At 41.5% G+C, this 14,627-nt stretch overlaps 1 non-coding gene across 1 annotated transcript; it reads right to left on the bottom strand.

Annotated features, from left to right (window-relative positions):
• Positions 1-10,055: 10,055 nt before the first annotated feature.
• On the bottom strand, positions 10,056-10,163 carry LOC130983569 (small nucleolar RNA R71). The gene has a single exon (XR_009087553.1). It is a non-coding gene; the product is annotated as a small nucleolar RNA R71 (small nucleolar RNA).
• Between the last annotated feature and the right edge of the window lie 4,464 nt (positions 10,164-14,627).

The following is a 14,627-nucleotide window of genomic DNA, read 5'->3' as shown; positions in this document are numbered from 1 at the left end:
CCAGAAAAGGGCAGAGAGCTGGCATTTTGATGCCATTTTACGTCGTCAAAAATCGTGCAAAGTGTACCTGAAATTATAGAAAAACACACAAACTCATAGTAAAGCCCAGAAATATGAATTTTGCATAAAAACTAATAAAAACATCCCAAAAAGTAGCTAGATCCTACTAAAAACTACCTAAACACAATGCCAAAAAGCGTATAAATTATCCGCTCATCACTCCCTAAACCCTACGGATCCCGGTAATCGTCGTCATCATTGTAGTCTTCCCCCTGCTGAGGCGGTAGAGTAGGTGCTGATGTCGGTGCCCCTCCAGCGGGCATCTGCTCATTGTACACCTCCATCTTCTCTTGCAAACGCTCTAGCCGTTCCAGCTTCTTTGTTGGGTCCGAGCTTACAGCAATGGCTCCTTTTGTGCATGTAAGAAGGTCGTTGTACCTCTGCTCAGACTGATAAGCTTATTGGTGAACTTCTTCGGAATTAGCAGGGCTGGTGGCAGAGACAAAGGCAAATGAAGCCGCCAATGCAGAGGTGCGGAGACCTCTGGCGAAGAACGACTCTAACACGAAGACGCAATTCTTGTAGGGCTCAGAGGTGGTCTTGTGCCAAACCCTATCAGGATCTACCACTGAGGCATCGGAGCTGGCAGGGTTGTCCCCACTAGATGACTGAGATTGCTAGATCGCAGCCTCCAATCTCTGCGTGTAGTCCTCCTATGTAACAGACGTTGTGATTAGGATGACAGTTAATTGACTTTAAATCGAATAAATTTCAAAATTAGAATTAATTATAATTCACATAATGAGCCATAGACTGCTCATAAGTAAATCTCTCCTTATTAGCCTTCAACGTATGAGTATACTTGAAAGTCTCTACCAATGTTGCATGACAATCTGGTATACAAAATTGTGATCATCAATGGCGCCATCAACATGGTACGCTCAATTGTAATCTCAACTCTTTATCACAACTTCGCACAACTAACCAGCAAGTGCACTGGGTCGTCCAAGTAATAAACCTTACGCGATTAAGGGTCGATCCCACGGAGATTGTTGGTATGAAGCAAGCTATGGTCACCTTGTACATCTCAGTCAGGCAGATTCAAATGGTTATGAGTGATATATGAATAAAGCATAAAATAAAGATAGAGATACTTATGTAATTCATTGGTGAGAATTTCAGATAAGTGTATGGAGATGCTCAGTCTCTTCCGTCTCTCTGCTTTCCTACTGTCTTCATCCAATCCTTCTTACTCCTTTCCATGGCAAGCTGTATGTTGGGCATCACCGTTGTCAGTGGCTACAGTTCTGTCCTCTCAATGAAAATGTTCAACGCACCCTGTCACGGCACGGCTAATCATCTGTCGGTTCTTAATCAGGTTGGAATAGAATCCATTGATTCTTTTGCGTCTGTCACTAACGCCCAGCCTTCAGGAGTTTGAAGCTCATCACAGTCATTCAATCATTGAATCCTACTCAGAATACCACAGACAAGGTTTAGACCTTCCGGATTCTCTTGAATGCCGCCATCAATTCTAGCTTATACCACGAAGATTCTGCTTAAGGAATCCAAGAGATATACATTCAAGCCTTGTTTGCTTGTAGAACGGGAGTGGTTGTCAGGCACGCGTTCATAAGTAAGAATGATGATGAGCGTCACATAATCATCACATTCATCATGTTCTTGGGTACGAATGAATATCTTAGAATAAGAACAAGCTGAATTGAATAGAAGAACAATAGTAATTGCATTAATACTCGAGGTACAGCAGAGCTCCACACCTTAATCTATGGTGTGTAGAAACTCCACCATTGAAAATACATAAGAACAAGGTCTAAGCATGGCCGAATGGCCAGCCTCCCAATGATCTAAGAACTAGACGTCCAAAGATGATCCTAAGATCGAAAAATGATCCAAAGATGTAAAGATGTAATACTGAAAGGTCCTATTTGTAGAGAACTAGTAGCCTAGGGTTTACAGAAATGAGTAAATGACATAAAAATCCACTTCCGGGCCCACTTGGTGTGTGCTTGGGCTGAGCATTGAAGCTTTCATGTGTAGAGACTTTTCTTGGAGTTAAACGCCAGCTTTTATGCCAGTTTGGGCATTTAACTCCCATTCTTGTGCCAGTTCCGGCGTTTAACGCCGGGCAGTTTTGAGCTGATTTGGAACGCCAGTTTGGGCCATCAAATCTCGGGCATAGTATGGACAATTATACATTGCTGGAAAGCCCAGGATGTCTACTTTCCAACGCCGTTGAGAGCACGCCAATTGGGTATCTGTAGCTCCAGAAAATCCACTTCGAGTGCAGGGAGGTCAGAATCCAACAGCATCTGCAGTCCTTTTCAGTCTCTGAATCAGATTTTTGCTCAGGTCCCTCAATTTCAGCCAGAAAATACCTGAAATCATAGAAAAACACACAAACTCATAGTAAAGTCTAGAAAAGTGAATTTTAACTAAAAACTAATAAAAATATATTAAAAACTAACTAAAACATACTAAAAACATACTAAAAACAATGCCAAAAAGCGTACAAATTATCCGGTCATCACAACACCAAACTTAAATTGTTGCTTGTCCTCAAGCAACTGAAAATCAAATAAGATAAAAAGAAGAGAATATGCAATGAATTCCAAAAATATCTATGAAGATCAGTATTAATTAGATGAGCGGGGCTTTTAGCTTTTTGCCTCTGAACAGTTTTGGCATCTCACTTTATCCTTTGAAATTCAGAATGATTGGTTTCTATAGGAACTCAGAATCCAGATAGTGTTATTGATTCTCCTAGTTAAGTATGATGATTTTTGAACACAGCTACTTTATGAGTCTTGGCCGTGGCCCAAAGCACTCTGTCTTCCAGTATTACCACCGGATACATACATGCCACAGACACATAATTGGGTGAACCTTTTCAGATTGTGACTCAGCTTTGCTAGAGTCCCCAATTAGAGGTGTCCAGGGTTCTTAAGCACACTCTTTTTGCCTTGGATCACAACTTCATTATTTTTTTTCTTTTTTTTTCTCCTTTTTTTTCGTTTTCTCTTTTCTCTCTCTTTTTTTTTGAATATTCACTGCTTTTTCTTGCTTCAAGAATCATTTTCATTATTTTTCAGATCCTCAGTAACATGTCTCCTTTTTCATCATTCTTTCAAGAGCCAACATTCATGAACCACAAATTTAAAAGACATATGCACTGTTCAAGCATACATTCAGAAAACAAAAGTATTGCCACCACATCAAAATAATTAATGTGTTATAAAATTTAAAATTCATGCAATTCTTCTCTTTTTTAATTAAGAACATTTTTCATTCAAGAAAGGTGATGGATTCATAGGACATTCATAACTTTAAGGCATAGACACTAAGACACTAATGATCATAAGACACAAACATAGATAAACATAAGCATAATTTTCGAAAAACAAGAAATTAAGGAGCAAAGAAATTAAAGAACGGGTCCACCTTAGTGATGGCGGCTTGTTCTTCCTCTTGAAGATCTTATGGAGTGCTTGAGCTCCTCAATGTCTCTTCCTTGCTTTTGTTGCTCCTCTCTCATGATTCTTTGATCTTCTCTAATTTCATGGAGGAGGATGGAATGTTCTTGGTGCTCCACCCTTAGTTGTCCCATGTTGGAACTCAATTCTCCTAGGGAGGTGTTAATTTGCTCCCAATAGTTTTGTGGAGGAAAGTGCATCCCTTGAGGCATCTCAGGGATTTCATGATGAGTGGGATCTCTTGTTTGCTCCATCCTTTTCTTAGTGATGGGCTTGTCCTCATCAATGGGGATGTCTCCTTATATGTCAATTCCAACTGAATAACAGAGGTGACAAATGAGATGAGGAAAGGCTAACCTTGCCAAGGTAGAGGACTTGTCCGCCACCTTATAAAGTTCTTGGGCTATAACCTCATGAACTTCTACTTCCTCTCCAATCATGATGCTATGAATCATGATGGCCCGGTCTATAGTAACTTCGGACCGGTTGCTAGTGGGAATGATTGAGCATTGGATAAATTCCAACCATCCCATAGCCACGGGCTTGAGGTCATGCCTTCTCAGTTGAACTGGCTTCCCTCTTGAATCTCTCTTCCATTGGGCACCCTCTTCACAGATGTCTATGAGGACTTGGTCCAACCTTTGATCAAAGTTGACCCTTCTAGTGTAAGGGTGTTCATCTCCTTGCATCATGGGCAAGTTGAATGCCAACCTTACATTTTCCGGACTAAAATCTAAGCATTTCCCCCGAACCATTGTAAGCCAATTCTTTGGGTTCGGGTTCACACTTTGATCATGATTCTTGGTGATCCATGCATTGGCATAGAACTCTTGAACCATTAAGATTCCGACTTGTTGAATAGGGTTGGTGAGAACTTCCCAACCTCTTCTTCGAATCTCATGTCGGATTTCTGGATATTCACTCTTCTTGAGTTTGAAAGGGACCTCGGGGATCACCTTCTTCAAGGCCACAACTTCATAGAAGTGGTCTTGATGCACCCTTGAGATGAATCTCTCCATCTCCCATGACTCGGAGGTGGAAGCTTTTGTCTTCCCTTTCCTCTTTCTAGAGGTTTCTCCGGCCTTGGATGCCATAAATGGTTATGGAAAAACAAAAAGCAATGCTTTTACCACACCAAACTTAAAAGGTTTGCTCGTCCTCGAGCAAAAGAAGAAAGAAGAGAGTAGAAGAAGAAGAAATAGAGGACATGGAGATGGCTTTGTGGTTCGGCCAAAGGGGGAGAAGTAGTGTTTAGGTTGTGTGAAAATGAAGGAGTGAATATGGGTTTATATAGGGATGGAGAGAGGGGTAAGGTTCGGTTATGAATGGGTGGGTTTGGGAGGGAAAGTGGTTTGAATTTGAATGGTGAGGTAGGTGGGGTTTTATGAAGGATGGATGTGAGTGGTAAAGAGAATAGTGGGATTTGATAGGTGAGGGGTTTTTAGAGAAGAGTGGTTGAGGTGATTGGTGAATGGGTGAAGAAGAAGAGAGAGGGTGGTGGGGTAGGTTTGGATCCTGTAGGGTCCACAGATCCTGAGGTGTCAAGGAAAAGTCATCCCTGCACCAAGTGGCGAGCAAAAATGCTCTTTATGCCAATTATGGCGTTAAACGCCGGGCTGGTGCCCATTTCGGGCGTTTAACGCCAGTCTGGTGCCCCTTTCTAGCGTTAAACGCCCAGAATGGTGCCAGACTGGGCGTTAAACGCCCATTTGCTGCCCTTACTGGCGTTTAAACGCCAGCAAGGTCTTCCTCCAGGGTGTGCTGTTTTTCTTTCTATTTTTCATTCTGTTTTTGCTTTTTCAATTGATTTTGTGACTTCCCATGATCATCAACCTACAGAAAACATAAAATAACAAAGGAAAATAGATTAAATATAACATTGGGTTGCCTCCCAACAAGCGCTTCTTTAATGTCAGTAGCTTGACAGTGGGCTCTCATGGAGCCTCACAAATGCTCAGAGCAATGTTGGAACCTCCCAACACCAAACTTAGAGTTTGAATGTGGGGGTTCAACACCAAACTTAGAATTTGGTTGTAGCCTCCCAACACCAAACTTAGAGTTTGACTGTGGGGGCTCTGTTTGACTCTGTTTGGAGAGAAGCTCTTCATGCTTCCTCTCCATGGTGACAGAGGGATATCCTTGAGCCTTAAACACAAAGGATTCTTCATTCACTTGAATGATCAATTCTCCTCTGTCCACATCAATCACAGCCTTTGCTGTGGCTAGGAAGGGTCTGCCAAGGATGATGGATTCATCCATGCACTTTCCAATCTCTAGGACTATGAAATCAGCAGGGATGTAATGGTCTTCAATCTTTACCAGAACATCCTCTACAAGCCCATAAGCTTGTTTTCTTGAATTGTCTGCCATCTCTAGTGAGATTCTTGCAGCTTGTACCTCAAAGATCCCTAGCTTCTCCATTACAGAGAGAGGCATGAGGTTTACACTTGACCCTAAGTCACACAGAGCCTTCTTAAAGGTCATGGTGCCTATGGTACAAGGTATTGAAAACTTCCCAGGATCTTGTCTCTTTTGAGGTAATTTCTGCCTAGACAAGTCATCCAGTTCTTTGGTGAGCAAAGGGGGTTCATCCTCCTAAGTCTCATTACCAAATAACTTGTCATTTAGCTTCATGATTGCTCCAAGGTATTTAGCAACTTGCTCTTCAGTGACATATTCATCCTCTTAAGAGGAAGAATACTCATCAGAGCTTATGAATGGCAGAAGTAAATCCAATGGAATCTCTATGGTCTCAGTGTGAGTCTTAGATTCCCATGGTTCCTCATTAGGGAACTCATTGGAGGCTAGTGGGCGTCCATTGAGGTCTTCTTCAGTGGCGTTCACTGCCTCTTCTTCCTCTCCTAGTTCGGCTATGTAGGTCATTGATGAGCGGATAATTTGTACGCTTTTTGGCATTGTTTTTAGTATGTTTTTAGTATATTTGGTTTAGTTTTTAGTATATTTTTATTAGTTTTTAGTTAAAATTCACTTTTATGGACTTTACTATGAGTTTGTGTGTTTTTCTGTGATTTCAGGTATTTCCTGGCTGAAATTGAGGGACCTGAGCAAAAATCTGATTCAGAGACAGAAAAGGACTGCAGATGCTGTTGGATTCTAACCTCCCTGCACTCGAAGTGGATTTTCTGGAGCTACAGAAGCCCAATTTGCGCGCTCTCAACGGCGTTGGAAAGTAGACATCCTGGGCTTTCCAGCAATATATGATAGTCCATACTTTGTCCAAGATTTGATGGCCCAAACCGGCGTTCAAAGTCACCTTTAGAATTTCCAGCGTTAAACGCCGGAACTGGCACCAAAATGGGAGTTAAACGCCCAAACTGGCACAAAAGCTGGCGTTTAACTCCAAGAAGAGTCTCTACACGAAAATGCTTCATTTCTCAGCCCAAGCACACACCAAGTGGGCCCGGAAGTGGATTTTTATGTCATTTACTCATCTCTGTAAACCTTAGGCTACTAGTTCTCTATAAGTAGGACCTTTTACTATTGTATTTGGGGATCTTGGTAGCTATCTTTGTTCTGAGGCTATCTTAGATCATTGAGAGGCTGGCCATTCGGCCATGCCTAGACCTTGTTCTTATGTATTTTCAACGGTGGAGTTTCTACACACCATAGATTAAGGTGTGGAGCTCTGCTGTACCTCGAGTATTAATGCAATTACTATTGTTCTTCTATTCAATTCCGCTTGTTCTTGTTCTAAGATATCACTTGTCCTTCAACTTGATGAATGTGATGATCCGTGACACTCATCATCATTCTCACCTATGAACGTGTGCCTGACAACCACCTCCGTTCTACCTTAGATTGGGTGAATATCTCTTGGATTCCTGATACACGATGCATGGTTGATCGCCTGACAACCGAGCGCTCGCCTGACAACCGAGCCAGCCATTCCGTGAGATCAGAGTCTTCGTGGTATAGGCTAGAACTGATGGTAGCATTCAAGAGAATCCGGAAGGTCTAACCTTGTCTGTGGTATTCTGAGTAGGATTCAATGATTGAATGACTGTGACGTGCTTCAAACTCCTGAAGGCGGGGCGTTAGTGACAGACGCAAAAGAATCACTGGATTCTATTCCGGCCTGATCGAGAACCGACAGATGGATAGCCGTGCCGTGACAGGGTGCGTTGAACATTTCCACTGAGAGGATGGGAGGTAGCCACTGACAACGGTGAAACCCTTGCATAAGCTTGCCATGGAAAGGAGTAAGAAGGATTGGATGAAGACAGTAGGAAAGCAGAGAGACGGAAGGGACACAGCATCTTCATGCGCTTATCTGAAATTCCCACCAATGAATTACATAAGTATCTCTATCTTTATCTTTATGTTTTATTCGTATATCACCATATCTAGTTGAGTTTGCCTGACTAAGATTTACAAGATGACCATAGCTTGCTTCATACCAACAATCTCCGTGGGATCGACCCTTACTCGCGTAAGGTTTATTACTTGGACGACCCAGTGCACTTGCTGGTTAGTTGTGCGAAGTTGTGTTTATGCCATGGTATTGAACACCAAGTTTTTTTTGGGGTTCATTACCGGGGATTATGAGAGTTGTGAAAAGTATTGTTCACAATTTCGCGCACCAAGTTTTTGGCGCCGTTGCCGGGGATTGTTTCGTGTATGGACAACTGACGGTTCATCTTGTTGCTTATATTAGGTATTTTTCAGAATTCTTAAGAATGAGTTCTAGAGTTTCATGATGACCTGTTGAAATCTGGCTGGATGAGAAGCCATGTCTAATCTTATTGGACCGAGGTTTCAACTGATCATCACAAGAGCTTGTTGATCTCTATCAATCTTGCTATTGGAGCAATGATCTGCTAAGGCTTGGCTGGCCATTGGCCATGTCTAGTGTTTTGGACCGAAGCTTTCTTTGAAAGCTTGGCTGGCTGTGAAGCCATGTCTAATTCCTGGACCGGAGTCTTAGACTAGCATTGCAATGATTCCTGGAATCCAAATTAAGAATTCTGAAACCTTTATTTTCTATTTCCATATAATTTTCGAAAAATCCAAAAAAATTTCAAAATCATAAAAACCAAAAATATTTTATGTTTCTTGTTTGAGTCTAGTGTCTAATTTTACGTTTGGTGTCTTGCATGCATTGTTTATTTGATCTTGGTTCTATTTTCAAGTCAATAGTACAGGGAACTGAAGATTCAGAACATGCAGCAGAGGAATTACACAGAAAAAGCTGGACGTTCAAAATGCCCAGTGAAGAAGGACAAACTGGCGTTTAAACGCCAGCCAGGGTGCCTGGTTGGGCGTTTAACGCCAAAAAAGGTAGTGCATTGGGCGTTAAACGCCAGAATGTGCACCATTCTGGGCGTTTAACGCCAGAATGGCACAAGGGGGAGGATTTTGTTTTCAAATCAATTTTTTTTTTAAGTTTTCAAAGTTTTTCAAAATCAAATCTTTTTCAAATCATATCTTTTCAATCAAATGTTTTCAAAATCAATTTCTTTCCTTTTTCAAAGATACTTGCTAACAATTAATGATTTGATTGAACATTTCAAGTATGTTGCCTTTTCTATTGAGAAAGGTTTAATGTTTGAATCATATCTTTCCTTGTTAGGCAAGTCATTAATTTTTAAAATCAAATCTTTTTAAAATTGTTTTCAAATCATATCTTCTCAATCATATCTTTTTAATCACATCTTTTTCAAAACAGTTTTCAATCATATCTTTTTGATTTCTAATTTCAAAATCTTTTTCAAAAATTACTTGATCCCTTTCTCACTCTTGATTTTCGAAAATCAAATTAAAGTTTTTCAAAATGCTTTTAAAATCTTTTTAATTAATTTTCGAAAAATTTACTCCTCTCTTCTCACATCCTTCTATTTATGGAGCACCACTCCTCCTCAATGCACAATTCGAACTCTATCTGACTAAGTTCGAATTCTTCTCCTTCTTCCTTCTATTTTTTTTCTTCTCTGACACCTCAAGGAATCTCTATACTGTGACATAGAGGATTCCACATTTTCTTGTTCTCTTCTCTTTCATATGAACAGGAACAAAGACAAAGGCATTCTTGTTGAAGCTGATCCTGAACCTGAAAGGACCTTGAAGCGAAAGCTAAGAGAAGCTAAGGCACAACTCTCTGCAGAGGACCTAACAGAAATCTTCAAAGAAGAAGAACCCATAGCAGCCGAAAACAACAACAATGCCAACAATGCAAGGAAGGTGCTTGGTGACTTTACTGCACCTACTCCCGACTTCTATGGGAGAAGCATCTCTATCCCTGCCATTGGAGCAAACAACTTTGAGCTTAAGCCTCAATTAGTTTCTCTAATGCAACAGAATTGCAAGTTCCATGGACTTCCATTGGAAGATCCTCATCAGTTCTTAGCTGAATTCTTGCAAATCTGTGACACTGTCAAGACTAATGGGGTTAACCCTGAGGTCTACAGACTTATGCTATTCCCTTTTGCTGTAAGAGACAGAGCTAGGACATGGTTGGACTCACAACCTAAAGAAAGCCTGGACTCATGGGAAAAGCTAGTCAATGCCTTCTTGGCAAAGTTCTTTCCACCTCAAAAATTGAGTAAGCTTAGAGTGGAAGTCCAAACCTTCAGACAAAAGGATGGAGAATCCCTTTATGAAGCTTGGGAAAGATACAAACAATTGATCAGAAAATGTCCTTCTGACATGCTTTCTGAATGGAGCATCATAGGTATTTTCTATGATGGTCTCTCTGAACTATCCAAGATGTCTCTGGATAGCTCTGCTGGAGGATCTCTTCATCTGAAGAAGACGCCTACAGAAGCTCAAGAACTAATTGAAATGGTTGCAAATAACCAAGTCATGTACACTTCTGAAAGGAATCCTGTGAACAATGGGACTAATCAGAAGAAAGGAGTTCTTGAGATTGATACTCTGAATGCCATTCTGGCTCAGAACAAGATATTGACTCAACAAGTCAATTTGATTTCTCAAAGTCTGTCTGGAATGCAAAATGCACCAAGCAGTACTAAGGATGCTTCATCTGAAGAAGAAGCTTATGATCCTGAGAACCCTTCAATGGAAGAGGTGAATTACATGGGAGAACCCTATGGAAACACCTATAATTCTTCATGGAGAAATCACCCAAATCTCTCATGGAAGGATCAACAGAGACCTCAACAAGGTTTCAACAACAATAATGGTGGAAGAAACAGGTTTAGCAATGGCAAGCCTTTTCCATCATCTTCTCAGCAACAGACAGAGAATTCTAAGCAGAACCACTCTGACTTAGCAACCATGGTCTCTGATCTAATCAAAACCACTCAAAGTTTCATGACTAAAACAAGGTCCTCCATTAGGAATTTGGAGGCACAAGTGGGACAGCTGAGCAAGAAAATTACTGAACTCCCTCCTAGTACTCTTCCAAGCAATACAGAAGAAAATCCAAAAGGAGAGTGCAAGGCCATCAACATGGCCGAATTTGGAGAGGAAGGAGAGGAAGTGAACGCCACTGAGGAAGACCTCAATGGGCGTGCACTAGCCTCCAATGAGTTCCCTAATGAGGAACCATGGGAATCTGAGGCTCAAAATGAGACCATAGAGATTCCATTAGACTTACTTCTGCCTTTCATGGGCTCTGATGAGTATTCCTCCTCTGAAGAGGATAAGTATGTCACTGAAGAGCAAGTTGCTGAATACCTTGGAGCAATCATGAAGCTAAATGACAAGTTATTTGGAAATGAGACTTGGGAGAACGAACCTCCTTTGCTCACCAAAGAATTGGATGACTTGTCTAGGCAGAAATTACCTCAAAAGAGGTAGGACCCTGGGAAGTTCTCCATACTTTGTACCATAGGCACATTGACCTTCAAGAAGGCCTTGTGTGACCTAGAGTCAAGTGTAAACCTCATGCCTTTCTCTGTAATGGAGAAGCTAGGGATCTTTGAGGTGCAAGCTGCAAAAATCTCACTAGAGATGGCAGACAATTCAAGAAAACAAGCTTATGGACTTGTAGCGGATGTTCTGGTAAAGATTGAAGACCATTACATCCCTGCTGATTTCATAGTCCTAGAGACTGGGAAGTGCATGGATGAATCTATCATCCTTGGCAGACCCTTCCTAGCCACAGCAAAGGCTGTGATTGATGTTGATGGAGGTGAACTGATCATTCAAGTGAATGAAGAATCCTTTGTGTTTAAGGCTCAAGGATATCCCTCTGTCACCATGGAGAGGAAGCATGAAGAGCTTCTCTCAAATCAGAGTCAAACAGAGCCCCCACAGTCAAACTCTAAGTTTGGTGTTGAACCCCCACATTCAAACTCTAAGTTTGGTGTTGGGAGGTTCCAACATTGCTCTGAGAAAATGTGAGGCTCCATGAGAGCCCTCTGTCAAGCTACTGACATTAAAGAAGCGCTTGTTGGGAGGCAACCCAATGTCATATTTTATCTATTTTTCTTTGTTATTTTATGTTTTCTGTAGGTTGATGATCATGAGAAGTCACAAAATCAATTGAAAAAGCAAAAACAGAATGAAAAACAGGAAGAAAAATAGCACACCCTAGAGGAAGAACCTACTAGCGTTTAAACGCCAGTAAGGCTAGCAGATGGGCGTTTAACGCCCAGTCTGACACCATTCTGGGCGTTTAACGCCAGAAAGGGGCACCAGACTGGCGTTAAACGCCAGGAAAGGGCAAGAACCTGGCGTTAAACGCCAGAAATGGGCACCAGCCCGGCGTTTAACGCCAGAATTGGCTCAAAACGCATTTTTACATGCCATTTGGTGCAGGGATGACTTTTCCTTGACACCTCAGGATCTGTGGACCCCACAGGATCCCCACCAACCCCACCACTCTCTCTCTTCTTCACCCATTCACCAATCACCTCAACACCTCTTCCCCAAAAACCCTTCACCTATCAAATCCCATTTTTCTCTTCACCACTCACATCCATCCTTCATAAAACCCCACCTACCTCACCTTCAAATTCAAACCACTTTACCTCCCAAACTCACCCTCCCATAGCCGAACCATGACCCTTCCCCTCACACCTATATAAACCCATCTTCACTCCTTCATTTTCACACACCCTAAACACCACTTCTCCCCCTCTTTGGCCGAACACAAAGCCATTCCCTTCTTCCTCATTTCTTCTTCTTCTAATCTCTTCTTTCTTCTTTTGCTCGAGGACGAGCAAACCTTTTAAGTTTGATGTGGTAAAAGCAGTGCTTTTTGTTTTTCCATAACCATTTATGGCATCCAAGGCCGGAGAAACCTCTAAAAAGAGGAAAGGGAAGGCAAAAGCTTCTACCTCCGAGTCATGGGAGATGGAGAGATTCATCTCAAGGGTGCATCAAGACCACTTCTATGAAGTTGTGGCCTTGAAGAAGGTGATCCCCGAGGTCCCTTTTTCACTCAAAAAGAGTGAATATCCGGAGATCCGACATGAGATCCGAAGAAGAGGTTGGGAAGTTCTTACCAACCCCATTCAACAAGTCGGAATCTTAATGGTTCAAGAGTTCTATGCCAATGCATGGATCACCAAGAACCATGATCAAAGTGTGAACCCGGATCCAAAGAATTGGCTTACTATGGTTCGGGGAAAATACTTGGATTTTAGTCCGGAAAATGTAAGGTTGGCATTCAACTTGCCTATGATGCAAGGAGATGAACATCCTTACACTAGAAGGGTCAACTTTGATCAAAGGTTGGACCAAGTCCTCACTGACATTTGTGAAGAGGGCGCCCAATGGAAGAGAGATTCAAGAGGGAAGCCGGTTCAACTAAGAAGGCATGACCTCAAGCCCGTGGCTAGAGGATGGTTGGAGTTTATCCAACGCTCAATCATTCCCACTAGCAACCGGTCCGAAGTTACTCTAGACCGGGCCATCATGATTCATAGCATCATGATTGGAGAAGAAGTGGAAGTTCATGAGGTTATAGCCCAAGAACTTTATAAGGTGGCGGACAAGTCCTCCACCTTGGCAAGGTTAGCCTTTCCTCACCTCATTTGTCACCTCTGTTATTCAGTTGGAGTTGACATAGAAGAAGACACCCCCATTGATGAGGATAAGCCTATCACTAAGAAAAGGATGGAGCAAACAAGAGACCCCTCTCATCATGAGATCCCTGAGATGCCTCAAGGGATGTACTTTCCTCCACAAGACTATTGGGAGCAACTGAACACCTCCTTAGGAGAATTGAGTTCCAACATGGGACAACTAAGGGTGGAGCACCAAGAACATTCCATCCTCCTCCATGAAATTAGAGAAGATCAAAGAATCATGAGAGAGGAGCAACAAAGACAAGGAAGAGACATTGAGGAGCTCAAGCACTCCATAAGATCTTCAAGAGGAAGAACAAGCCGCCATCACTAAGGTGGACCCGTTCTTTAATCTCCTTGTTCTTTATTTTCTTGTTTTTCGAATTTTCATGCTTATGTTTATCCATGTTTGTGTCTTATGATCATTAGTGTCTTAAGTATCTATGTCTTAAAGTTATGAATGTCCTATGAATCCATCACCTTTCTTGAATTAAAAAAAATGTTCTTAATTGAAAAAGCAAAAGAATTGCATGAATTTTGAATTTTATAACAGTTTAATTATTTTGATGTGGTGGCAACACTTTTGTTTTCTGAATGCATGCTTAAACAGTGCATATGTCTTTTGAATTTGTGATTCATGAATGTTGGCTCTTGAAAGAATGATGAAAAAGGAGACATGTTACTGAGGATCTGAAAAATCATAAAAATGATTCTTGAAGCAAGAAAAAGCAGTGAACACAAAAAAAAAAAGAGAAAGAGAAAGACGAAAAAAAAAAGAGAGAAAGAAAAAGAAAAGAAAAAGAAAGAAATAAAGTTGTGATCCAAGGCAAAAAGAGTGTGCTTAAGAACCCTGGACACCTCTAATTGGGGACTTTAGCAAAGCTGAGTCACAATCTGAAAAGGTTCACCCAATTATGTGTCTGTGGCATGTATGTATCCGGTGGTAATACTGGAAGACAGAGTGCTTTGGGCCACAGCCAAGACTCAATAAGTAGATGTGTTCAAGAATCATTATACTTAGCTAGGAAAATCAATAACACTATCTGGATTCTGAGTTCCTAAAGAAGCCAATCATTCTGAATTTCAAAGGATAGAGTGAGATGCCAAAACTGTTCAGAGGCAAAAAGCTAAAAGCCCC

This window comes from Arachis stenosperma, chromosome 5, assembly GCF_014773155.1.
Source record: "Arachis stenosperma cultivar V10309 chromosome 5, arast.V10309.gnm1.PFL2, whole genome shotgun sequence".
Classification (NCBI taxonomy): Eukaryota; Viridiplantae; Streptophyta; class Magnoliopsida; order Fabales; family Fabaceae; genus Arachis; species Arachis stenosperma.
The sequence above is the reverse complement of the archived record's forward strand: the minus strand, read 5'-3'. Positions and strand labels throughout refer to the sequence as shown.